The 11,497-nt window shown below is 37.0% G+C and overlaps 1 non-coding gene across 1 annotated transcript; it reads right to left on the bottom strand.

The window, feature by feature from the left end:
* Positions 1–7,763: 7,763 nt before the first annotated feature.
* LOC148803089 (small nucleolar RNA R71) lies at positions 7,764–7,870 on the bottom strand. The gene has a single exon (XR_016081543.1). It is a non-coding gene; the product is annotated as a small nucleolar RNA R71 (small nucleolar RNA).
* Between the last annotated feature and the right edge of the window lie 3,627 nt (positions 7,871–11,497).

Raw genomic sequence — 11,497 nt, 5'->3', positions numbered from 1 at the left:
TCTGCTCCTCTTCAGATCACAAGAAGATGGCTATTAGAAGTAATGCAAGTAGAAATATGGACATCGGAGATGCAGACTACTCTAATACTACGTATCCATACTACCTTGGCACCTCAGACAATCTTGGCATGGTGCTGGTCACCACTCTGCTGAATAGTGACAATTATCCGACTGGGAAAAGAGCAATGACAAATGCTCTTGGACAAAAAATAAGATCGGTTTTGTTGATGGCACAATCTTGAATCCAGATCAAACAAAACTAGTAGAGCTTTTTGCCTAGAAGAAATGTAATTCAATGGTCATATCCTGGATTTACAATGCCTTGATTAGAGAATTACATGACAATGTTGCATATATGGGTGATGCTTAGGCAATTTGGTTAGATCTCAAAGAGAGATTCTCACAAGGAAATGCTCATTGTGTCTTTCATTTAAAACAAGAATTGGCGCTGCTCAAACAAGACAACCTCTCTGTTTCAATGTATTACACGAAGTTGAAGTAATCTAGGATGAACTCTCAACTTATATTCCAATGCTAGTTTGTACATGTTGCACTTGTGGTGTGATGAAAGATCTGGTAGTAGAACGCGAGAAGGATCGCTTCCACCAATTTCTCATGGATCTTAATGATCAATTCAGTACTGTTCACTCCAATATTCTTGGAATGGTGCCACTTCCATGTGTGAGCAAAGAATATGCCTTAATTACACAAGAGGAGAAACATCAATTGGGTGCTGGGCAACAGACTCCAATGATTGAAGCAGCAGCTTTTGATGTAACTGATCAGGCCAAAGGTGGTTCCAAGAACGCCAAAGATTGACCAAAGCTCCGTTGTGATCATTGCAAAAAGATAGGACACAACAAGGATCACTACTATAAACTCGTTGGTTATCCTCATAGCTGGGATGCGAAGGTAAGATCTGGCATAAAGAAAATCCATTATCAAGAAAAGAATATTGCCAACACTCCAAAGTCAAGCTCACATGCTTCAAATGCCTTTGATTCTTCCGCAATAACAAGCCTCATAATAGAACAATACCAACAACTTCTGAGTCTTCTCAAGTTTGATAATCTAGTGATTTCTTTGAATTTTTCCGGTAAGGCCTCTAGATTACATTGGCTATTAGAGTCAAGACCTTGGTTAGTAGATAGTGGTGCATCAAACCACATGGCACCCTTTACCATGAGTCCGAACACTTGCATATTTCCTCCACCCAACAAGACAATTCACTTACCAAATGGATTTCTAATGCCAATACAATCACAAGATGATTTTGCACTATCCTCGGATTTGTTCCTACGGGATGTTCTATTTGTGCCAGAATTAAGATGCAAGCTATTATCCATCAGCAAATTAACCTCACAAATTAATTGTGTTGTCTTTTTCTTTTTCAAATTTCTGTGTGATATAGGACATGAGCTCCAAGAAGGTGATTGGGCTCGGTTTGATGCATGATGGTCTGTATTATCTCCTGCCTGGTCCACCATCCATGGCTCTTCACGCTGTACATGATGCTGACCCCAAACTATGGCATTCAAGACTTGGACATGCTTCTTATCATAATCTTGCATTGATTCCTGATTTACATATCATTGTACCTAATAATACTTGTTGTGACATTTGTATGAAGGTAAAGCATGCTTGACATTGTTTTCCCATTAGTAAGACACATGTTGCTAAATGCTTTTATTTAATACATGTAGATATCTGGGGTGGATACCGTATTCCTTCACTTATAGGGGCTAGATACTTCCTTACTATTGTGGATGATAATTCATGAGCTACATGGGTATTTTTTGATGCAATGCAAATCTGATGCTTATTGTTACTTGCTTATGTTACATTCTTTGCTATGGTTCAAACTCAATTTAGTACATGAGTTAAATGTGTCTGATTCGATAATGGGTTGGAATTTCTGTCTAGGCCTATGCAGACATACTTTATTGAAAATGGCATAATCCATTAACGTTCATGTGTTGAAACTCTGCAACAAAATAGAGTGGTGGAACAGAAACACCGTCATATTCTTGAGGTGGCTAGAGCCCTACGGTTCTGAGCAGGTTTGCCGGTTCAGTTTTTGGGAGGAGTGTGTTCTTACAACAACATATCTGATCAACTATTTACCCACTCCTAACCTGTCCAGTAAAACCCCGTATGAAATGTTGTTTCAAAGGCTGCCTTCCTATGATCATATTTGCACATTCGGATGTCTCTGTTATGCCACAACACATAAATGTGGTAGGGATAAATTTAGTCCAAGTTCACAACAATGCATATTCATTAGATACCCTCATGGCCAGAAGGGTTACCATGTTTTTAATCTTGACACGAAGCAAATATCAATCTCTCAGGATGTAATATTTTGTGAAGATCAATTTCCGTTCAAGCTTACTAACCACAACAATGCTAATACTTCCTCTACAATGGTGGTCCCTCTTCCGATCACAAATGATGCCATCTCTCCATTGGAAACAACCAATAGCAATAAGCCTCGTACAACAACTAATGATGCCAATATGGATTCATCTTAAGGCCAACCACTTCATCAAAATGATGATACAAGCTTGACATCATCACAAGAGCTATATGTGGACTCCACAAATCAAAATGAGGTTGCAAAACCATCACAATCACAACCAAGTGGTGGATTTGTTAGGCCCACTCACACCAATGAGAATGCCCAATCCTAGAATACGTTGTTCACCTACCAAATTGAATGACTTTATCTTCCTCACCATCAAATGTGGACCACAAGTTACCAATTCTGCATGTAGTACAAATCATCCAATTTGTAACTATCTCACCAATCTTGATATGAGCTCTACTCCATCTACCCTACCTCGTGAACCCATCACCTATCAACAAGCCAACCAACATGCATGTTGGCGTAATGCCATGGCAGTTGAACTTGCCGCTCTTGAAGCTACTAAAACTTGGTCTCTAATAGATCTTCCTCCTGGCAAAAAGCCTATTGGCTTTAAATGGGTCTACAAAATTAGGACCAATCCTGATGGTGGTATAGAGTGCTATAAAGTATGCCTTGTAGCCAAGGGCTACACCCAAATTGAGGGCGTAGACTACACTGAAACATATGCATTTGTTGCTAAACTTGTCATTGTCCATTGTTTATTGGCTTTAGTAGCTGCACGAGATTGGCATTTGCATCAGATGGATGTAAACAATGCTTTCCTTCATGGCACTCTCCATGAAGAAGTATATATGCAGCCTCCTCTAGGTCTCCTTCCTCCAGGTGACAACCGTGTTTGTAAATTGAACAAGTCAATCTACAGGTTGGAGTAAGCATCTGAAAATTGGTTTGAAGCTCTAACTCATGCACTTAAGCAAAGAGAATTTTCTCATTCTTCTACAGATCATACTCTTTTTACGTTTCACAAAACTGGAGGCACTTTGATTGTGTTAGCTTATGTTGATGATTTAATCATAGTTGGGGATGATCTGATCAATATTGACTCACTTAAAAAATACCTCACTTAAAGACTTAGGTCTACTCTGATATTTTTTGGGCATTGAGATTTCTCGGTCTCCTTCTAGCATCTTCCTGAACCAGTGTAAGTACACACTTAACATTCTCAAAGAGATTGGAATACTCGGATGCCATCCAAGTTCTTTTCCTATGGAGTAGCAACACCATCTTGGCCTAGATTCTGGCTCTCCCATACCACACCCAGATCAGTATAGATGCTTAATTGGGCGCCTAACATACCTAACCATCACCAGACCAGAAATCACCTATGCAGTGCATGTCCCCAGTCAATTCATGAGTGATTCACGATGACACTTGGATGCTGCTATGCATGTTCTATGGTATCTCAAGTCATCACCTGAGCATGGGGTGTTTTTTTCTTCTAAACCTGATCTTCTTATATGAGGATATTGTGGCTTAGATTGGGCTAGTTGCCCATCAACAAGACAGTCAACAACCGGTTACTTTACTACTTTGGGTTCCTCCCCTCTGTCATGGAAATCCAAGAAACAACCAACCGTCTCTCGCTCTTCTGTCGAAGTTGAATACATATCAATGGCGATAGCAACAAGTGAGTTACTCTGGCTTAAACACCTATTTGCTGATCTTGGACTACAACATCCATAGCCCATGCAACTCTTCTGTGATAACTAGGTTGCATTACACATTGCCGCCAATCCAGTTTTTCATGAATGGACAAAGCACATAGAGATTGATTGTCACTTTGTCCGCTCTCATCTTTAAGCCCACACCATTGCGACGAATCACACTGCCTCCAAGTTGCAACCAACTAATTTATTCATCAAAGCCTTGGGTAATGATCAGTTTGTTTTACTCTTATCCAGGTTGGGTGTTCAACCTCCTACTCCAACTTGAGGGGGAGTATTACAACATCAAGACCACGTGCCAACTAACTTCTCTAGCTGGCATCCAATTCTAGATCTTCATCTTTGTTCTTGCCACTTTCTTGACAAACGGTTAAGATGTCAATTGTATTTATAAATACATTCTTGTACTAATAAGAAATACACAGTATGGTTTTTCCTCATCGCAAGTTGCGCTAAACTTTGCATTTCCTCATCGCAACTTTTTTCTTATCGCATCTCCGTAGTTTTTGTCATTATTTGACAAAGATGGAAATATTTTTAGTGAAGCCTTCAAAGCAATCTATTAACCCTAACAATTTGGACTTATTTACTGACTTGATGAGCTTATTACCAAGGTTCCCTTGTTGATCTAAGATGGTTTACCTCGAGCTCAAAAGTCAGGCTTTGTAGATTGGTTAAAAGATATGGTTACGCCATTTGTGGAAGAGCTGAAGAATGCAAAAAAAAGAAAAAATTGGACGGGAGTATGAATAGGAGGTTCCCTGGTATGATGTAGGAAGAGGTTTAATTCTCCATTGCCACTTGATAATCTTTCCAAGTTCATTAGGTGGAAGAAGCACTTTCTTCCCTGATAGTGGATGTTGGTGAGGGTGATGTTCTACTCAGACTTAAGTGTAAGATCTAGTAGTGGATGATGGGTTTCAATTAGTAAGAAGTCTAAGCCTAGAAATAACTATGTTTCATTCCCAAAAACTGAGGAGGTTTACAAGGTCACAACTTACCCAATGTACTTTATATATATATATATATATATATATATATATATGTATGTATATATGTATGTATTTTATAATGAATAGTTTGTTTTGGAATATTAGGGGGGTATTGCCGTATTGGTAACCCTAGTCTATTAGAAGGCTATGAAGTTGATTAGATTGCATAATCTTGAATTTGTTAATTTGTTGTTGTTGCTGACCCATTTGGGAAAAATGGGATTATTTGAATAGCTCGAAGACTGAATTTTAGTAATTATTATACTTGGAGTTCTAATGATAAGCTTTGGATTTTTTGGAACTCATATCTAAATATCATAGTTATTCATGACAATATCTGTTTATTACTTTGTCAAAGTGTTTACTGAAATGGTTTCTCATTTTTTGTTACTATTTCTTATGCTAAATGCTTTACTGGCTGGAAAGGCAACTGCTTTGGCAGGATCTAACAGTCTGGAGCTCCACCTTTTTTGCCCTGTGGCTTTTAATTGTGGATGTTGATGCAATACTGACATCAAATGAGAGAGTTAGTTGTGGACATGGTGATATTGGCTCTATGCTTGACTTTCAGAACTTTGTGAGTTCTTTACAACTTACTGATGTGGTTTTTGAAGGTAACAAGTTTACTTGGTGCAATGGTAGAGAGGGCATAAACTGTTCTTGGGCTCTACTAGAGAAGCCTCCATTAATGTTGACTGGTTGTAGTTATGGAATGATTTGTTTGTTAATCTGACTTTATTCTAACCATGATCCACTAGTTTTGAGACTTGTAAAAGAGCAATCTAGGGGATCCAAGGCTGCATTTGGCGTTCCTTATTTTAAGGACTTCTCCTTTCTGCGGTTAAAATGCTACTATGTATGAACACTAAGTTTTTAACTACAAAAAGGAGATAAGTCCTTTTTGCGGTTAATGTATTCAATAATTGGCAAGGTACCTTTCTTTAAACTTTGTAATTGCCTACACATGTGAAGAATTCAAGACTGAGAATAAGGACATAAAGACTTGACAAGTGCACCATACCTCATGAGATGAACAAAGTCTAACTACTTGAGAAAGAATTCCTTCTATAAGAGTAGCAATTATCTAGCTAGGGACCAACTGGTCCTATTGAAACCATTTAGCATAAACAGGTTTAGTACCTTCTCATTAGGATTGTTGGGATCGGTGATTTCCTTGGGAGGACCTTTGGTTGTACCATTGACAATCCCCATCGGTTTGTGAGTGTAAAAGACTAGTAGAAACCGTGCTTTTATTAATAAATAGTTATCTCCACTTAGCTTGATAGGGAGATATATATGTAGTGAGAAGTGGTAGAAAACAAAGAGATTGTACCTCTAGACGAGCAACTGTTGGAGGTTTGGATAAAGTTGTGAGAGTTTTGAATACATAAATTGTATTGCCAATAGATGCCATGATATGAGGCTCCGGTACCAACTTAAATAATTGAAAGCTGAAAACAAACTGAGAACTGAATGGTTCGGGGTATTAATGCTTGACTGAACCTTGCTTGTGTATTTATAATGATGTAAATTGATTGAATTACAGCAAAACACTCATTAAGATAGCTTACAATACTGTATATACACACACACACACAAAGAGAGAGAGAGTCTTAGATCTAGAGATAAGGTTGAATGGTTAGCAAGGAAACTCAAATATTCGAACTACTAGATATACTCTTAACATTTAGTAAGGGTGCCGTAGATGGGGCTCTTAACCAGTTAGTCTTCAACCTTAAGAAACAATTTCTCCTCAACTACTGAAGCAAGCTATGTGTTATGATCCATGTGTGCCATATCGGTAGTTTGGGATGTTAATGTGAGGTATCCCACATCAGTAGTATGGGATGTTGTTGTGGGGTATATATGTGTTTGGGTTCCCTCCCTCTCTAACAACTAGCTTTTAGGGGTGAGTTCTCCAAAGGCAAATAACACTAAGGTATATACGCACATTTGACTAAGGTACACTTACCTGAATTAACTGTGCATAAATTACACAACAAGTTTTTGGCGCTGTTGCTGGGGACTAGTTTATTGCATATCAAAACTACCTGAATTAGCTTTACATTGAACATCTATTTGTTTTTATTTTCGGATTTAAAATTTTCCATTTTAATTTCTGTTGGGTTCGGCTTTATAAAAGTTTTTAGGAAGTTTTTAAATTTTTTTTCTTTCTTTTTATTTTCTTTGAAGGTTCCTAGTGCATGACACGCACTAGGGGTGGAGAATTAATACCCCTTGATCAAGAAATCGAAAAGACTTTGAAAAAGCGAATGAGGGAGAGAAAGAAAGATGGCTCAAGACCAAAATAATCCAAGGACATTGATCTCCTATGCTATACCTACTCTGGATGGTACTACATCAAGCATTAGGAGGCCGAATGTGTAAGCAAACAATTTCGAGATTAAGCTTGCAATTATTCAGATGATCCAGATGAGTGTGCAATTTTCTAGCCCCAATGATGACCCTAGCTCTCATATTGCTAATTTTCTTGAAATATGTGATACTTTTAAGCATAATGGAGTTAGTGATGATGCCATTAGACTTAGGTTATTTCCTTTCTCCTTAAGGGATAAAGCAAAAGATTGGCTTAACTATATTCCTGTAGGTTCGATTACTACATGGGATGATTTGGCACAAAAGTTTTTATCTAAGTATTTTCCACCTGCTAAAACGGCTAAATTAAGGAATGACATAACAACTTTTTCTCAATTTGATAATGAAACCTTATATGAGTCATGGGAGAGATTTAAGGAACTGCTTAGGAAGTGTCATCACCATGGTCTACCTATTTGGATGCAAGTGCAAACTTTTTATAGTGGCATTAATCAATCTAATCATTCAATGTTAGATGCAGCTGCAGGTGGTACCCTTATGAGAAAAACTCCCGAAGAAGCATATAAACTTTTGGAGGAGATGGCGGCCAATAGCTATCAATGGGGCAATGAGAGAACAAATAAAAAGGGAGTTGGAATTTATAATGTTGATTCTATCACTTCTTTATCAGCTCAACTTTCTGCATTATATAAGAAATTAGAAAATTTGGGGATTTTAGCTATGAGTGTTTCTTCTGTTCCCTTTCCTTCTTGTGAGTTTTGTGGGCAAGGGGGACATGCTAGTGTAGACTATCAAGTAGGAAATCCATTTTCTTCTTCTTCCGAACAAGCTAATTTTGTTTCTTATGGTGGCAACAGGTCCAATTTCAATCCCTACTCTAACACTTACAATCCAAGATGGAGAAGCCATCTAAATTTTTCTTGGAGTAATAACCAACAAAGAGCACCTCCCGACTTTCAGCACCAACAACAACAAAATCCACAAGAGAAGAAGCCAAATTTAGAGGATATGATGTCAAAATTTATGAATAGTGTGGATGCAAGAATTCAAGGGTAGGAAACTCATATTGGACAACTTGCTCAAACAATTTCGGCAAGACCACAAGGAGGATTACCTTGCAATATCGAGAAGAATCCCAGGGAACAAGTAAACACCATCACTCTACGAAGTTGAAAAGAACTTAGAAAAGAAGAAAAATATAATGAGCATGTAAAAGAGGAAGAAAGCCGAAACCTTGAAGCCAAAGGAGACTACGAGTCATCAATGGAGAAAAATGGAAGTTCTTCTACTCTTAATTTAAAATCCTATAAACCCCCTCTTCCTTTTCCTAAAATATTTCTTAAGGCTAACTTGGATAAGTAATTTGCTAAATTTCTAGAGGTGTTTCAAAAGTTGCATATTAACAATCCTCTTCTTGATGCTATTTCTCAGATGCCAAGTTAAGCTAAATTGTTGAAGGAAATAATTTCAAACAAAAGAAAGTTGGAGGAGTTTGAGATGGTAAAACTTAATGAGGAATGATCAGCAATCATACAAAATAAATTACCTCCAAAACTCAAGGATACATGGAGCTTCTCTATTCCATGCACCATTGGTGAAATTAATTTCAATAAGGCTTTATGTGATTTTGATGCAAGCATTAATTTGATGCCTTTTTCTGTCTTAAGAAAGGTTGGATTAAGAGAGCCGACACCTACTGCTGTTTCTTTACAATTGGTTGACAAAAGTATCAAATATCCAAGGGGAGTAGTGGAAGATGTTTTGGTAAAAGTAGATAAATTTATTTTTCCTGTTGACTTTATTGTTTTGGACATGGAAGAATATTATGATATGCCCCTAATTTTATGGAGACCTTTTCTTGCCACAGGAAGAGCTTTAATTGATGTCCAACAAGGAAAATTTAGCCTTAGAATTAATGATGAGGAAGTCATTTTTAATGTGTTTAAGGCTATGAAACATTCTAATGATGAAAAATAAGTCTTAATGGTAGATTACATTGATGATTTGGTAGAAAGAAAATTTCATTTATTTAGGTTAGATGATCCTATAGAAAATTACATTGTTAACTCTTTTGATCTGAATGAACAAATTTTAGATGAGAAGCATAAGGAGGCCGTAGGCTAATTGGGAGAAAAGCAAAGAGGATTCGTGACAAAAATAGAAAAATTTTTACCTTAGGATATTTCTTCCTCTTCTTCAAAATCCAAGCCATTAATCGAGAAGCCTCCTACTCTTGAACTTAAACCTCTTCCTTCACATTTAAAATATGTTTATTTGGGGAATTCATCTACCTTACCTTTGATTATTTCTTCTTATTTGACAGGTCTTGAAGAAAAAAAGTTGATAAGGGTGCTTAGGGAACATAAAAGGGCGATTGGATGGAGCATTGGTGACACTCAAGGAATAATTCCATCTGTTTGCATGCACAAAATCATGATGGAAGAAGGATTTAAGCCTATGGTACAACCCCAAAGGAGGTTAAATCCTAATATGAAAGAGGTAGTAAAGAAAGAGGTGATAAAATGGCTTGATTCAGGTATTATCTTTCCTATCTCTTATTATTCTTGGTTAAGTCCTATGCAAGTTTTGCCAAAAAAGGGTGGGACCACTGTAGTCAAAAAAGAAAATAATGAATTAATCCCTACAAGGACAGTAACAGGTTGGAGGGTATGTATCGACTATAGGAAATTGAATGATGCTACTAGAAAAGATTTTTTCCCCCTTCCCTTTATTGATCAAACAATTAAAAAACTTGCTGGTCAAGAATTTTATTGTTTTCTTGATGGTTATTCTGGTTATCACAAAATTTCTATTGCTCCTGAAGACCAAGAGAAAAGTACCTTTACATGCCCTTATGGAACATCTGCATTTAGGAGAATGCCTTTTGGTTTGTGCAATGCCCCTACTACTTTTCAAATATGCATGATGTCTCTATTTTCGGATTTCATTGATGATTTTATGGAGATATTTATAAATAACTTCTCTGTTTTTGGATCTTCATTCGATGCATGCTTGCATAGTTTGTTTTTGGTGCTTAAAATATGTGAGGAATCTAATCTTTATTCTTAATTGGGAAAAAATGTCATTTTATGGTTAGGGAATGAATTAGTTTTGGCCACAAAGTATCTTCTAAAGGTATTGAAGTGGATAGAGCTAAAATTGAATTAATTGAAAAACTTCCCCTCCAAAATTATTGAAAGAAGTTAGAGGTTTTTTGGGACATGTAGGTTTTTATAGAAGGTTCATTAAGAACTTTTCTAAAATTGCTAGGCCTCTAACTAATCTTTTAGTGAAGGACACACCGTTTGTGATTGATAGTGCTACGCATGCATTTAATTGTTTAAAAGAGAAATTGATTCAAGCTCCTATAGTTTCGGCCCTATATGGAATTTGCCTTTTGAGATCATGTGTGATGCAAGTGATGATACTTTAGGTGCAGTTTTAGGACAAAGAATAGACAAGAAATTGCATACCATTTATTATGCAAATAGAACCATGAATGAGGCACAAAGAAATTATACAACAATTGAAAAGGAACTACTTGCTATAATATTTGCTATTGAAAAATTTAGACCTTATTTGATCTTGTCTAAAGTGATTGTCTATACTGACCTTTCTGTATTGAAGTATTTACTTGCTAAAATTGAATTGTGGGCAATATTGATTGCAGCCTGATTGTCACAGTATAACACCATAGGTTCCTTTGCTTTCATCCCAATCTCATTCAAAAGAGATCTAACCCAAAGAAGTTCTGAGACACCATGAGCCATGGATCTATACTCAGCCTCTTCACTTGACCTTGCCACAACCGCTTGCTTCCTACTCTTCTAGGAGATCAAGTTTCTACCTACAAAGGTACACACTCCTAATGTAGACCTCCTATCATCTAAGCATCCTGCCTAGTCTTCATTTGTATAGGATTCTAGCTTTAGATTCTCATGATTTGAGAAAAGAATGCCTCTGCTAGGGTGCTTTCTCAAGTATGCAAATATTCTCTCAATCACTTCCTAGTGCTGCTGACTCACAACACTGACAGCATAAGAAGTATCTGGTCGTGTCATATACAAATATAACAG

The sequence above is a fragment of the Nelumbo nucifera genome, chromosome 1 (genome assembly GCF_055504915.1).
Source record: "Nelumbo nucifera cultivar China Antique chromosome 1, China Antique-T2T, whole genome shotgun sequence".
Classification (NCBI taxonomy): domain Eukaryota; kingdom Viridiplantae; phylum Streptophyta; class Magnoliopsida; order Proteales; family Nelumbonaceae; genus Nelumbo; species Nelumbo nucifera.
This window is presented reverse-complemented; position numbering and strand designations above follow the sequence as displayed.